This window comes from Anomaloglossus baeobatrachus, chromosome 2 (genome assembly GCF_048569485.1).
Source record: "Anomaloglossus baeobatrachus isolate aAnoBae1 chromosome 2, aAnoBae1.hap1, whole genome shotgun sequence".
NCBI classification, from domain to species: domain Eukaryota; kingdom Metazoa; phylum Chordata; class Amphibia; order Anura; family Aromobatidae; genus Anomaloglossus; species Anomaloglossus baeobatrachus.
Window position 1 is genome coordinate 383,860,569 of NC_134354.1, and position 15,912 is coordinate 383,876,480.

General features: G+C 49.5%; 1 protein-coding gene across 1 annotated transcript in view; it reads left to right on the forward strand.

Moving 5' to 3' along the window:
* The window catches only part of CDCA8 (cell division cycle associated 8), a 62,924-nt gene that overhangs the window by 27,630 nt on the left and 19,382 nt on the right, over positions 1-15,912 (forward strand). The gene's annotated exons all lie outside the window — the stretch shown is intronic.

Consider the following 15,912-nt stretch of genomic DNA (forward strand, 5'->3'; position numbering starts at 1 on the left):
ACTAGCGATAGCACCCGCCCACGTCGCTGTTTTGTCATGGGGGTGATCTCGCTGCTGTAGCGAACAATATCGCTATGGCAGCGTCACACGCACATGCCTGCTTAGCGACGTCGCTGGAGACACCGAAAAATCTCTCCTTTAAGGGGGCGGTTCGTTAGGCGTCACTAAGTGGCCGCCCAATAGCAGAGGAGGGGCGGAGATGAGCGCCGGAACATGCCGCCCACCACCTTCCTTCCTCATTGCTGGTGGACGCAGGTAAGGAGATGTTCGTCGTTCCTGCGGTGTCACACATAGCGATGTGTGATGCCGCAGGAACGATGAACAACCAGCGGCATGCACCACCAACGATATTATGAAAAGGAGTGACGTGTCAACGATTAACGATTTTTGACATTTTTGCGATTGTTGATCGTCTATCCTTTTGTCACACACGATATCGCTAACTGCGCCGAATGTGCGTCATGAACGCCGTGACCCCGACGATATATCGTTGTGTGTAAAGTACCCTTTAGGCTGCTCACCTTTTTGAGGTGGCCCCTGTGACTACTGTTTTAGCCTGGGAAACTACTTTTCCCAGAAGCTGAAGATCCCCCGAGTAAGCCCTGTATGATTTATGCTACATTCCCACCATCACCAACTTTTGCCGAGTTTTTGTTTGGGGTGTCACCCTTTTAAATAGAGCTGCTTTTGTTTTTGAAACTTCTGGTATTGACACCCTTAAGGGCAGATTATTTGCGTTTTTGATCCTTGGAAGCTCAGTAATAATGCTCGCGCGGTTTGTTTTTTTGTTTGACCTGCGGATTTTCTACATCTAAGGCAGTTTTATGGGGAAAATCTGTATATAAAACTCATCGTACCTGCAAGAGAAATTGATGTGTTGCGCGTTGGAGAAACACTCCACAGGTCAGTTTATGCAGTGTAAAAAGCAGCACAGAGGGCAGGAGTTTACTATGAATCCCATCCATTTTGCTTGAACACACAGCGAGTACACAGCGTGTTTTTTGTTTTTCATGCAGCGAAAAGACGAAGCATCAAAAAACAATAGAAAAACTCATTGTGGCCACAGACCCTTAGGCTATGTTCACACAGGGCGTTTTAGCTGCGTGGGTTTTTTTTTTTTATGCAGTTAAACTCTAGCGAAACCTCGGCTCTTGGCAGGAAATAACCTGCAGTTTTGGTGTGTTTTTCTTTTTTTTTCGGCTTTTCTTTCAGCATTCTTCCTCATTGATTTGTATGGGTGAAAAATTGAGGTAAAATCACTGAAAAAATTCACATGCTGCTTCTTTCAAAAACCAAGCCGGGTCACATTTGTCAGGGAAAAAAAACCACAGGTGTTTTGTGTGTGCACATGAGACTTCTGGAATCTCATAGGCTTTGCTGGTACTGTGAAAGCAGCATTTCTTTGTCGCTCCATTGGGAGACCCAGACAATTGGGTGTATAGCTTCTGCCTCCGGAGGCCACACAAAGTATTACACTTTAAAAAGTGTAACCCCTCCCCTCTGCTATACACCCTCCCGTGCATCACGGGCTCATCAGTTTTTATGCTTTGTGTTGAAGGAGGCACACACTCATGCTCCCATTTTAGTCAGCAGCAGCTGCTGATTTTATCGGATGGAAGAAAAGAGGGCCCCTCACAGGGCCCCCGGCATGCTCCCTTCTCACCCAACTGAGTCGGCGGTGTTGTTAAGGTTGAGGTACCCATTGCGGGTACACAGGCAGGAGCCACATGCCGTTTTCCTTCCCCATCCCTTAGGGGCTCTGGGAGAAGTGGGATCCTATCCGGTCATCCAGGCACTGGGACCGGGCTCCCTCCGCAGCCCCTGAGGGAATCTGACGGACAGGAGACTGAGTATCATCAGGGACAGGGCCCTGCATCTACAGGTACTCTGTGTCCCCTTGGGGACGGTGCATAGAGCACCTGGACCTCAGACGCTGCAGCGACTGCAGTCATTGGTATGACGCCGGGACTACCGCGCCGACCGCGCCTGCTTGCCGGCCGCGGTTTTAACTTTAGTCCCCGGCTTTTGCGGCCTAGTGCCTTAAACTCCCGGCCCTGCCAGTCAGGGGGTAGGGCGTGACGGTCGGTCGGACGCCGACAGTGAGGGCTGGAGCACACTTGGCTGTCCTCCGCCCCCCTCACTAATCACTCTATGGCACAGATCCCCGCACAGGTACTCAGTGTCCCCTTAGGGACGGTGCATGGAGCACCTTGGACTTAGACTTGGCAGCGATTGCGGGGTTGATACGGGACTACCGCGCCGACCGTGCCTGCTGGCCGGCCGCGGTTTTCAACTTTAGTCCCCGGCTTTTGCGGCCTAGTGCCTTAAACTCCCGCCCCCGGACCTGCCAGTCAGGGGGAAGGGCGGGACGGTCGGGCTGACGCCGACAGTGAGGGCTGGAGCACACTTGGCTGTCCTCCGCCCCCCTCACTTTTCACTCCGGGACTCCAGATTCCTGCATTTTTGGGGGTTACGCCCACGGCCCCCTCTTCCCCTGTAAACGCCGACAGCCATGTTTTTAAGCAGCACACACTGCTTGAGCGGTCGGTAAGCCAGGTGGCTTCTTCCCATCGGGCTGGGCCACCTAGAGTGCTGAACTGTGTATATGTGTGTGTGTATATGTATATATATATATATATATATATATATATATATATATATATATATATATATATATATATTGTATGCATTTTACAGTTCGGCGGTACATACTCAGTGATCACTGTGAGCATTGCTCGGGCCATGTGGCACTCGCTCAGCGGAGCCTGGGGCACTGGTTGGACTCGGCCCGGGTAGAACCGCCAGCGTCCCCTGTCCAGGCGGCAGGGACAGAGTTTGCAGCTTTTGCTGAAAAACTCTGAGTCACTTTCACAATCCAGGGCTCAGTCTATGGACATATGGTCTGCTAAGATACTAGAAGCTTGCAGCCCAGACCGGCCCCTTACACAGGCCCCGGGCACTGCGGGATCGCTCACAGGCCCCGCTCGGTCCGCGACGCAGCGGGCTCCTGGGGGGACCTCTAGTTATTACGTGGGGGACTCCTTAAAGAAAGGAAAAGAGGTATACCAAACAAGGGATCACCACATTATCAAACAATTAAGAGTAAATTTTATTGTACACAAAAAGCCACATGTCCGCACCGGAGGTGTGGCACACACAAAAGGTAATAAAAACACTTAAAAGCCCATGGCATAAACCAATCACATTGGGAAACAATATATATAGTATATAATGTATATAACAAATAACTATATAGATACAATATGCATAACCTCTCCTTAGTGCAACAGACATATATTATAGATAATATCCACACATTGCATAGCTACAACAATAGTCCTAAATATTGGATCAGTTGGATATACCGCAGATAATAATACAACAGTTTACAACACTATATATAGTTTGAAGAGGCCTAGGCCTCCAAATATCCAGAAGAAAAAGATGCTAAATGAACATCAGGCTGCGATATTGACTCTTAGTGTGACTGGCTAAAGAATCTTATTTATATGGGGACAACATCACCAAACACCAGTGTAGCCCAAGAAATCAGGGCAGTTCATCTACACCAAGCCTTCAGGGTCCCTTGGATCTATACTCACTATCGGTGAGAAGCCAGAAAAATACCAAAAGAACATGCAAATGGAAGTCGCATCAGGAGAGGGTTTCCCAAGGGATAACCCCACGCGTATCGCCACCTCTAAGGGTGGCTTCCTCAGGGGAAAAAGAGAAAGCTATGTGACACTTCAGTGTGTGCCCTATATATACAAGAAATTCATTAGGACTCACCAGTGCCGCAGCTGGAGAATCTCATATGTTTGCCGCGTTCTAATGGCGGCCGCCATCTTGCCTAGGTCATGTGGCAGACAGGTATACGCCCCCAATTCCTACTGCGCATGCGTTGGTCGTAAACAAGTAGCGCTTTTTAAAAATACCACTATATGTCCCTAAGCATGTCAATTTACTGACATGCACTCTAGCGGCACCTGAGAACTGCGATTCCATGATCGATTTAGTATATACATCTGAGTATAACGCCGGCTGTCTAGTTTGTATCACATGATAACAGAGAGGGGAGGAGCATCCCCATCTCATACTGGGCATGCGCAGGTATTCAGAATGCCGATAGGTTATAACAACATACACAGTGCAGCGTTATAGGTATTGAATATGGACGCATAATATAAGAACTTCACCCATATATATAAACAGATGCACATATTCATGTGAGAGCAGAAATTCACAGCAGATATCGCCGAAAAAGCACTCCATTACACTATCTGCACTTAGGTAGGAGAATGATGCTAGCACAAAGCTTTTTCAGCCTCTTTAATCGCATGGGGGGCAGCAATAATTCCCCAGCTCAATATCCAGCCCAAAGTACAGAGCAATCCAGGTTTATATCAAACCAAACAGGATGAGCAAAGAGCAGGGCAATAGTAAGTCTGCACGCAGACATGAGTTTCATTTGACCAATATGTGATCAATAATATGGATGTCCAATGATCAGAATATGATCACCATTATATTCATTTGGTTAATGCAAACAAAGCCCGTCCTAACATGCTGTTTCCAGCAGGTGCTGTGCATATGCGGGAATCGTCGTCATTAGATGATACAAGATATTGCCCCTGTGGGGACATGCTCATACAAAAAAGAACCGCATGTCAAAACCCATCAGGGTGACATACGGTCCCAGCCAATGCACAAGCACCAGCAGAACTCGCCATAAATAGGACTAAATAGGACTCTAGCCCACCGTTCCACCCTGAAGGCAATATGCTAATGCAGCAGGCGAATCAGGGTGGAACAAAGAGCAAGAGGACCAGATTACAGAACATGGAAATCCCATACTCGAAATATAATCGCAATTACATTTATTCAGGTGATACAACCAAAGTTCATCGGAATGCGCTGTTTCCAGCAGGTATCATACATATGTAGGGCTCATCAATATTAGATAATACATAATATTGCCCTTAGGGAGACATGCCCAAACACAAAAGCAAGACCATACGTCACAAAAAAAGGGTGACATAAGGTCCTAGCCAGTGCAGACGCAAATCTCCCCGTGTAGGGCTTTGGCCCACTAATCTACCCTGAAGGCAAGGTGTAGTAACTATAGGCGGATTATGATAAAACAGGGAGCATAGGGTTGTGGAGACCACATACAGGGTGGAAATCAGTCAAAAACCCTCGGATTAGTATTGCAGAAGATTAATCAAGGAGTGATCATAGTCAGAAAAAAGTAGTCAAGCTCACCCAGAGCTCTCAAAACATGGAAATAGTCGGCAGACTCATCCATCCAACCTCAAAGACAAAGTAGACAGTGCGCCATGGTAACCCCTCATGAGATATGATTAGGAGCACTATAATTACATCAATGGCAAGAATGCATAATAAGAATAAAAGTTAACAAGGAGGAAAAGGGTTGTCCTTCAAAGGTCCATAGATTTCATCTAGGGATGAGTATAAATATAGAAGATCAAGCCAAAGAGGGTATTCGATGTGGTTTGGTTTAATAACCCCCGCTGTCATAGTCCTTTCTTTTTATTTCTTTCTTCTTTCTCTTTCTATTTTTGTATACCTCTTCATTTTTTCTCTCTTTTTCCTTTTCCCTTTTCCTTGTTCCCCTTCTCACTTCTCTCCTTCCAAGACGTCATGCACAAGTATATGTCCATGAGATCTCATTGAAACAATTGGGAAACCTCATCAGGTTAGGTCGGCACCGCAAGGATGGTAGGAAAATGCTCCAATATTAAAAGTCCGATGTTCTCATCGTGTCAGCTCTGAGGGGACTATCTTTTGCACCCATGAGCAAGTTGGATAAATTCACTGTAACAAAAGACATTTACCTCTTTTGCCGTCAACTAACATTTAAATATCTTTACAGTCGACCCAAGCTTATTAATACACTGCCTCCTGAGGACCACCAGAAAGAAGAAAGAAATAAAAAGAAAGGACTATGACAGCGGGGGTTATTAAACCAAACCACATCGAATACCCTCTTCTTCAGCGCTCTATTGGGAGACCCAGACGATTGGGGTATAGCTACTGCCCTCTGGAGGCCACACAAAGCACTACATTAAAAGTGCAAGGCCCCTCCCCCTCTGGCTATACCCCCCCCCGTGGTATCACGGGTTCTCCAGTTTTAGCTTTGTGTGCGAAGGAGGTCAGACATTCCATGCATAGCTCCACAGATTTTAGTCAGCAGTAGCTGCTGACTATTTCGGATGGAAGAAAAGAGGACACATATTGTGTCCCCAGCATGCTCCCTTCTCACCCCTGGATGGTGTTGTAAGGTTGAGGTACCTATTGCTGGTACAGGGCTGGAGCCTGACATGCTGTTTTCCTTCCACATCCCCTGGTAGGGCTCTGTGGAAGTGGGATCCTGCCGGCCTCTCAGCTCGGACGCCGGGCTCCATCCACAGACCCATTAGAACCTGATGGAGACGGAGCAGGAGTACGATCAGGGACAGGCCCTGCATCATACAGGTACTCTGTGTCCCCGGCAGGCACAGACACACTCCGGGCTGGCTGGGTGTTGTAGTGCGCCGGGGACCGCAACGTTGGAGTTAGTGTCCCTACAGATTACTGGGGGATTTTTTGTGTATGGGAACGCAGCGCCGACCCCCTCTGGACCGGGCGGCGCTGCTGTGACTTGTGGTGCGCCGGGGATCCGCCGTCCGCGCTTTTACGGCGGCGGCGGTTATAAATTGAGTCCCCGGCTTTTTGGGCCTAGGACGCCGGCAGCTCCGCTTCGTTCCCGCCCCCACCCTGTCATTCAGGGTAGGGGAGAGACGCTGTTCGCTAGCAGCGACGAGGGCTGGAGCCTGATTTACATGCTCCAGCCCTCACACTAGGCACAGAGGGAAGCAGGCTTCCCGCTCTTAGCCAGGAACGCCCAGGGCCCGCCCCCCTTCTCTCTCAGGACGCCGGCAGCCATTACATGCAGTCTGGCTGGAGGAAGGACGCAAGGCTCTGGGAGACCTGGACTAGGGGCTATCTGGCGACCACACACCCGCTTTTTAAGCGGGCGGTAAGCGATTTTTCTGTGCTGGTCCCTCTAGTGCCTCACGGTGTATCGGTGTACTGTGTAGGATATAGAGATATTGTATTTCTTGCACTGTGAGGTCGCTTCTGGCTGCATCTCCCAGATCACTCTGTGGAAGCAACAACATGCCATCCTCAAAACGCAAGGCTGCCAAGGCTAGGGCTGTGTATACTGCGTGTGCTGCATGTGGGGCTAATCTACCAGCAGGCTCCGATGACCCCCATTGTGTGCAATGCTCCGACCCGGTGCTGCTTCGCCAGCCGGAGTCAGGAGGGGTAGTGACCCAGGCTGAGACGCTTGTAAGTTCTGCCCCGGTGACAGGGACAGACTTTGCAGTTTTTGCTGATAATATGTCTGTGTCTATGGCAAAAATCCTTGAAACCTTGCAATCTATGCATGGGGCTCAGTCTTTGGGCACGGCGAGGCCTCTGTCCTCAGGTCCCCCTCACTTGGAATTAATCCAGCCCACAGGGGGGTCCCCGGCTTCACAGGCCGAGGATTATGACTCAGATGATAGCCCCAGCCACCCTAAGCGAGCTCGCTGGGAAAGACCCTCGACGTCATCACACTGCTCAGGGTCTCAGCGCAATCAGTCTCCCTGTGATGTGTCTGATGAGAGTGATCAGGAATCCATTCCTGGAACCCCTCTCAACCTGGATACCCCTGATGGGGATGCCATGGTAAACGACCTTATCTCAGCCATCAATAGGCTGTTGGATATTTCTCCCCCAGCCCCTTCAGCAGAAGAGGCGGCTGCGGAGCAGGAGAGGTTTCGTTTCCTTTATCCCAAGCGTAAATTGAGTGCTTTGTTGGATCACGCTGACTTCAGAGAATCAATCCAGAAGCACGACGCTCACCCAGAAAGGCGTTTCTCTAAACGATCTAAAGATACGCGTTTCCCTTTCCCCCCTGAGGTGGTCAAGCGCTGGACACAGTGTCCAAAGGTAGACCCCCCGATTTCCAAACTCGCAGCTAGGTCCATAGTTGCAGTGGAGGATGGCGCTTCACTTAAAGATGCCAATGACAGACAGATGGACCTTTGGTTAAAATCTGTCTATGAAGCTATCGGCGCGTCGTTTGCTCCGGCATTCGCAGCCGTATGGGCACTCCAGGCTATTTCAGCTGGCTTAGCAAAAGTGGATGCTATCATACATCCAGCAGTGCCGCAAGTGGCGCACCTTACCACGCAGATGTCGGCGTTTGCGTCTTACGCTATCAATGCGGTCCTAGAATCTACCAGTCGCACCTCAATGGCGTCCGCCAATTCGGTAGTTTTGCGCAGAGCCTTGTGGTTAAAGGACTGGAAAGCAGATGCTGGTTCCAAAAAATGTTTAACCAGTTTGCCTTTATCTAGAGATAGACTGTTTGGCGAGCCATTGGCTGATATCATTAAGCAGTCCAAGGGTAAAGACTCCTCCTTACCACAACCCAGAACAACCAAACCTCAGCAGAAAAAGTGGCAGCAGAGGTTTCAGTCCTTTCGAGGTTCGGGCAAGACACCGTTTACCTCGTCCAAAGGGACTCAGAGGACGCAAAGAAACTCAGATTCGTGGCGGGCTCACACGCGCCCCAAGAAAGCAAATGGAGGTACCACTTCCAAAGCGGCTACCTCATGACTTCCAGCCCCCTCCCTCCGCATCGCCGGTCGGGGGCAGGCTCTCCCGCTTTTCCGGCATTTGGATGTCACAGGTCAAAGACCGGTGGGTGACGGACATTTTGTCTCGCGGGTACAGAATCGAGTTCAATTCTCGTCCTCCAGCTCGGTTCTTCAGAACCTCCCCACATCCAGACCGAGCAGATGCTCTGCTGCAGGCGGTGGACTTCCTAAGAGCGGAAGGAGTGGTGATCCCAGTCCCTCCTCAGGAACAAGGGCAAGGGTTTTACTCCAATCTCTTTGTGGTTCCAAAAAAGGACGGCTCGTTCCGTCCTGTTCTGGACCTAAAACGGCTCAACAAACATGTGCACGCCAGGAAGTTCCGGATGGAAACCCTGCGTTCTGTCATTGCCTCAATGTCCAGAGGAGACTTCCTTGCCTCAATAGACATCAAAGATGCTTATCTCCATGTGCCAATTGCTACAGAACATCAACGTTTTCTACGTTTTGTGATAGGAGACGACCATTTTCAGTTCGTAGCTCTGCCATTTGGTCTGGCGACAGCCCCACGGGTCTTCACCAAGGTCATGGCGGCGGTGGTAGCAGTCTTGCACTCTCAGGGACACTCGGTGATCCCTTACCTAGACGATTTATTGGTCAAAGCTCCCTCTCAAGAGGCATGTCAGCGCAGCCTGAATGCTACGCTGGAGACCCTACAGTCTTTCGGATGGATCATCAACTTTCCAAAGTCGATCCTATCACCGACTCAATCACTAACGTATCTTGGCATGGAGTTTCATACTCTAGCAGCGATAGTGAAGCTTCCGCTGAACAAGCAGCGGTCACTACAGACAGGGGTGCAATCTCTTCTGCAAGGCCAGTTGCATCCCTTGCGGCGCCTCATGCATTTCCTAGGGAAGATGGTGGCAGCCATGGAAGCAGTTCCCTTTGCGCAGTTTCATCTGCGCCCACTTCAATGGGACGTTCTCCGCCAATGGGACGGGAAGTCAACGTCCCTGGACAGGAAAGTCTCGCTTTCCCAGACGGCCAAGGACTCCCTACAATGGTGGCTCCTTCCCACCTCATTGTCTCAGGGAAGATCCTTCCTGCCCCCATCCTGGGCAGTAGTCACGACAGATGCGAGTCTGTCAGGGTGGGGAGCAGTATTTCTCCACCACAGGGCTCAGGGGACGTGGACTCCGCAGGAGTCCACCCTTCAGATCAATGTTCTGGAGATCAGAGCAGTGTATCTTGCTCTACTGGCCTTCCAACAGTGGCTGGAAGGAAAGCAGATCCGAATCCAATCGGACAACTCCACAGCGGTGGCATACATCAACCACCAAGGAGGGACGCGCAGTCGGCAAGCCTTCCAAGAAGTCCGGCGCATTCTAATGTGGGTGGAGGACAGAGCATCCACCATATCCGCGGTTCACATCCCAGGCGTAGAAAACTGGGAAGCAGACTTCCTCAGTCGCCAGGGCATGGACGCAGGGGAATGGTCCCTTCACCCGGACGTGTTTCAGGAAATCTGTCGCCGCTGGGGAGTGCCGGACGTCGACCTAATGGCATCCCGGCACAACAACAAGGTCCCGGCATTCATGGCGAGGTCGCGCGATCAAAGAGCTCTGGCGGCAGACGCCTTGGTTCAAGATTGGTCGCAGTTTCAGCTCCCATACGTGTTTCCGCCTCTGGCGCTCTTGCCCAGAGTGCTACGCAAGATCAGATCCGAGTGCAGCCGCATCATACTCGTCGCTCCAGACTGGCCGAGGAGGTCGTGGTATCCGGATCTGTGGCGTCTCACGATCGGTCGACCGTGGTCACTGCCAGACCGACCAGACTTACTGTCCCAAGGGCCGTTTTTCCATCAGAATTCTGCGGCCCTGAACCTGACTGTGTGGCCATTGAGTCCTGGATCCTAGCATCCGCAGGATTATCTCAAGGAGTCGTTGCCACAATGAGACAAGCTAGAAAGTCGAATTCGGCTAAGATCTACCACAGAACGTGGAAGATTTTCTTATCCTGGTGCTCTGCTCAGGGAGTGTCTCCCTGGCCATTTGCATTGCCCAAGTTTCTTTCCTTCCTGCAATCGGGGTTAGAAAAGGGCTTGTCGCTCAGCTCCCTTAAAGGGCAAGTTTCGGCACTATCCGTGTTTTTTCAGAAGCGTCTAGCACGTCTTTCTAAGGTGCGCACGTTCCTGCAGGGGGTCTGTCATATTGTGCCCCCGTACAAGCGGCCGTTAGATCCATGGGATCTGAACAGGGTACTAGTTGCTCTCCAGAAGCCGCCCTTCGAGCCTCTGAAGGAAGTTTCCTTTTCTCGGCTGTCACAGAAAGTGGCGTTTCTTGTTGCGATCACATCGCTTCGGCGAGTGTCTGAGCTGGCAGCTCTGTCATCCAAGGCTCCCTTCCTGGTGTTCCACCAGGACAAGGTAGTGCTGCGCCCTATTCCGGAGTTTCTCCCTAAGGTCGTATCCTCTTTTCATCTTAATCAGGATATATCCTTGCCTTCTTTTTGTCCTCATCCGGTTCACCGGTATGAAAAGGACTTACGTTTGCTAGATCTGGTGAGAGCACTCAGAATCTACATTTCCCGCACGGCGCCCATGCGCCGTGCCGATGCACTTTTTGTCCTTGTCGCTGGTCCGCGCAAGGGGTTGCAGGCTTCTAAAGCCACCCTGGCTCGATGGATCAAAGAACCAATTCTAGAGGCCTACCGTTCTGCGGGGCTTCCGGTTCCTTCAGGGCTAAAAGCCCACTCAACCAGAGCCGTGGGTGCGTCCTGGGCATTACGTCACCAGGCTTCGGCTCAACAGGTGTGCCAGGCAGCTACCTGGTCCAGTCTGCACACTTTCACCAAGCATTATCAGGTGCATACCTATGCTTCGGCGGATGCCAGCTTAGGTAGAAGAGTCCTGCAGGCGGCAGTGACACCCCCGTAGGGGAGGGCTGTTTTGCAGCTCTAACATGAGGTATTTCTTTACCCACCCAGGGACAGCTTTTGGACGTCCCAATCGTCTGGGTCTCCCAATAGAGCGCTGAAGAAGAAGGGAATTTTGTTACTTACCGTAAATTCCTTTTCTTCTAGCTCTTATTGGGAGACCCAGCACCCGCCCTGTTGTCCTTCGGGATGTTTTTTTGTTGTTTGCGGGTACACATGTTGTTCATGTTGAACGGTTTTTCAGTTCTCCGATGTTATTCGGAGTTAATTTGTTTAAACCAGTTATTGGCTTCCTCCTTCTTGCTTTGGCACTAAAACTGGAGAACCCGTGATACCACGGGGGGGGGTATAGCCAGAGGGGGAGGGGCCTTGCACTTTTAATGTAGTGCTTTGTGTGGCCTCCAGAGGGCAGTAGCTATACCCCAATCGTCTGGGTCTCCCAATAAGAGCTAGAAGAAAAGGAATTTACGGTAAGTAACAAAATTCCCTTCTTTGGCTTGATCTTCTATATTTATACTCATCCCTAGATGAAATCTATGGACCTTTTGAAGGACAACCCTTTTCCTCCTTGTTAACTTTTATTCTTATTATGCATTCTTGCCATTGATGTAATTATAGTGCTCCTAATCATATCTCATGAGGGGTTACCATGGCGCACTGTCTACTTTGTCTTTGAGGTTGGATGGATGAGTCTGCCGACTATTTCCATGTTTTGAGAGCTCTGGGTGAGCTTGACTACTTTTTTCTGACTATGATCACTCCTTGATTAATCTTCTGCAATACTAATCCGAGGGTTTTTGACTGATTTCCACCCTGTATGTGGTCTCCACAACCCTATGCTCCCTGTTTTATCATAATCCGCCTATAGTTACTACACCTTGCCTTCAGGGTAGATTAGTGGGCCAAAGCCCTACACGGGGAGATTTGCGTCTGCACTGGCTAGGACCTTATGTCACCCTTTTTTTGTGACGTATGGTCTTGCTTTTGTGTTTGGGCATGTCTCCCTAAGGGCAATATTATGTATTATCTAATATTGATGAGCCCTACATATGTATGATACCTGCTGGAAACAGCGCATTCCGATGAACTTTGGTTGTATCACCTGAATAAATGTAATTGCGATTATATTTCGAGTATGGGATTTCCATGTTCTGTAATCTGGTCCTCTTGCTCTTTGTTCCACCCTGATTCGCCTGCTGCATTAGCATATTGCCTTCAGGGTGGAACGGTGGGCTAGAGTCCTATTTAGTCCTATTTATGGCGAGTTCTGCTGGTGCTTGTGCATTGGCTGGGACCGTATGTCACCCTGATGGGTTTTGACATGCGGTTCTTTTTTGTATGAGCATGTCCCCACAGGGGCAATATCTTGTATCATCTAATGACGACGATTCCCGCATATGCACAGCACCTGCTGGAAACAGCATGTTAGGACGGGCTTTGTTTGCATTAACCAAATGAATATAATGGTGATCATATTCTGATCATTGGACATCCATATTATTGATCACATATTGGTCAAATGAAACTCATGTCTGCGTGCAGACTTACTATTGCCCTGCTCTTTGCTCATCCTGTTTGGTTTGATATAAACCTGGATTGCTCTGTACTTTGGGCTGGATATTGAGCTGGGGAATTATTGCTGCCCCCCATGCGATTAAAGAGGCTGAAAAAGCTTTGTGCTAGCATCATTCTCCTACCTAAGTGCAGATAGTGTAATGGAGTGCTTTTTCGGCGATATCTGCTGTGAATTTCTGCTCTCACATGAATATGTGCATCTGTTTATATATATATGGGTGAAGTTCTTATATTATGCGTCCATATTCAATACCTATAACGCTGCACTGTGTATGTTGTTATAACCTATCGGCATTCTGAATACCTGCGCATGCCCAGTATGAGATGGGGATGCTCCTCCCCTCTCTGTTATCATGTGATACAAACTAGACAGCCGGCGTTATACTCAGATGTATATACTAAATCGATCATGGAATCGCAGTTCTCAGGTGCCGCTAGAGTGCATGTCAGTAAATTGACATGCTTAGGGACATATAGTGGTATTTTTAAAAAGCGCTACTTGTTTACGACCAACGCATGCGCAGTAGGAATTGGGGGCGTATACCTGTCTGCCACATGACCTAGGCAAGATGGCGGCCGCCATTAGAACGCGGCAAACATATGAGATTCTCCAGCTGCGGCACTGGTGAGTCCTAATGAATTTCTTGTATATATAGGGCACACACTGAAGTGTCACATAGCTTTCTCTTTTTCCCCTGAGGAAGCCACCCTTAGAGGTGGCGATACGCGTGGGGTTATCCCTTGGGAAACCCTCTCCTGATGCGACTTCCATTTGCATGTTCTTTTGGTATTTTTCTGGCTTCTCACCGATAGTGAGTATAGATCCAAGGGACCCTGAAGGCTTGGTGTAGATGAACTGCCCTGATTTCTTGGGCTACACTGGTGTTTGGTGATGTTGTCCCCATATAAATAAGATTCTTTAGCCAGTCACACTAAGAGTCAATATCGCAGCCTGATGTTCATTTAGCATCTTTTTCTTCTGGATATTTGGAGGCCTAGGCCTCTTCAAACTATATATAGTGTTGTAAACTGTTGTATTATTATCTGCGGTATATCCAACTGATCCAATATTTAGGACTATTGTTGTAGCTATGCAATGTGTGGATATTATCTATAATATATGTCTGTTGCACTAAGGAGAGGTTATGCATATTGTATCTATATAGTTATTTGTTATATACATTATATACTATATATATTGTTTCCCAATGTGATTGGTTTATGCCATGGGCTTTTAAGTGTTTTTATTACCTTTTGTGTGTGCCACACCTCCGGTGCGGACATGTGGCTTTTTGTGTACAATAAAATTTACTCTTAATTGTTTGATAATGTGGTGATCCCTTGTTTGGTATACCTCTTTTCCTTTCTTTAATTGGTCCAGTTTTCTGTATACCTGGAGATCCCACGGGTAGTGCCCTTCCTCTCCTTGTGTTTACGTGGGGGACTCCGGCACGGACTGCAGTCCCAGACCGGCTAAGCGGGCTTGCTTAGAATCTTCCCCGACTTCATCAAGAGTCTCAGCTTGAGGACTCTCTAGAGGATGAGGCGGAGGTCGCAGCCCAGGACTCTGTCCGGACGTGGCTCTCAATGCCTCAGAGATGCTGTCCAGAAGCACAGGGCTTTCCCGGACAAGCGTTTTACTAAACGCATTAATAACACACGTTATCCCTTCCCCTCTGACGTGGTTAAGGGTTGGGCTCAGTGTTCCAAGGTGGCCCTCCAGTCTCTAGACGGGCGGCTAGATCCGTGGTAGCAGTGGCTGACGGTTCAACGCTCAAGAATGCCACGGACAGGCAGATAGAGCTCCTAATGAAATCCATCTATGAAGCCATAGGCGCGTCCGTTGCCCCAGCCTTTGCAGCAGTGTGGGCACTCCAGGCTATCTCAGCTGCTCTGTCTGAGATTAATGCGGTCATACTCTGCTCCGCAATTAGCGTCTTTGACGTCCCAGGCGTCGGTATTTTCATCCTACGCCATGAATGCTGTCCTGGACTCGGCTTGCCGTACAGCGGTAGCATCCGCCAATTCGGTGGCAGTCCGCAGGGCCATGTGGCTACGAGAATGGAAGGCAGTCTCTGCTTCCAAGAAGCTCTTGTCCGGTTTGCCATTTTCTGGCGACCGATTGTTTGGCGCACAATTGGATGAATCGATTGAGCATTCCAAAGGAATGGACTCGTGCTTACCCAGCCCATACCAAAGAGACCTTAGCACCCTCAGCTAGGTCCCCATCCTCATCGTCCAACAGGCCACAGAAGAGCCAGAGAAACTCTTCTGCATGGCGGTCCAGGTCAGGGGAGCGGTCTCCACATGTCCAAGACCGTTGGATGAGAGATATTCTGTCTCACGGTTACAGGATAGAGCTCAGTTCTCGTCCTCCGACTCGTTTCTTCACAACATCTCCGCCCTCCGAGCGAGCTGATGCACGTTTTCAGGCGGTGAACACTCTGAAGGCAGGAGGATTGCGTTACCTGTTCCCCTTCAAGAACGTAGTCGCGGCTTTTACTCCAACTTGTTCGTGGTACCAAGAAAGGACGGATCATTCCGCCCCGTTCTGGACTTCACACTGCTCAACAGACATGTGAGAACCTGACGGTTCCGGATGGAATCTCTCCGCTTTGTCATCGCCTCGATGGCACAAGGAGACTTCCTAGCATCAATCGACATCAGGGATGCTTATCTCCATGTGCCGATTGCACCAGAGCATCAACGTTTCCTGCGTTTCGCCATCGGGGACGAACACCTTCAGTTCGGG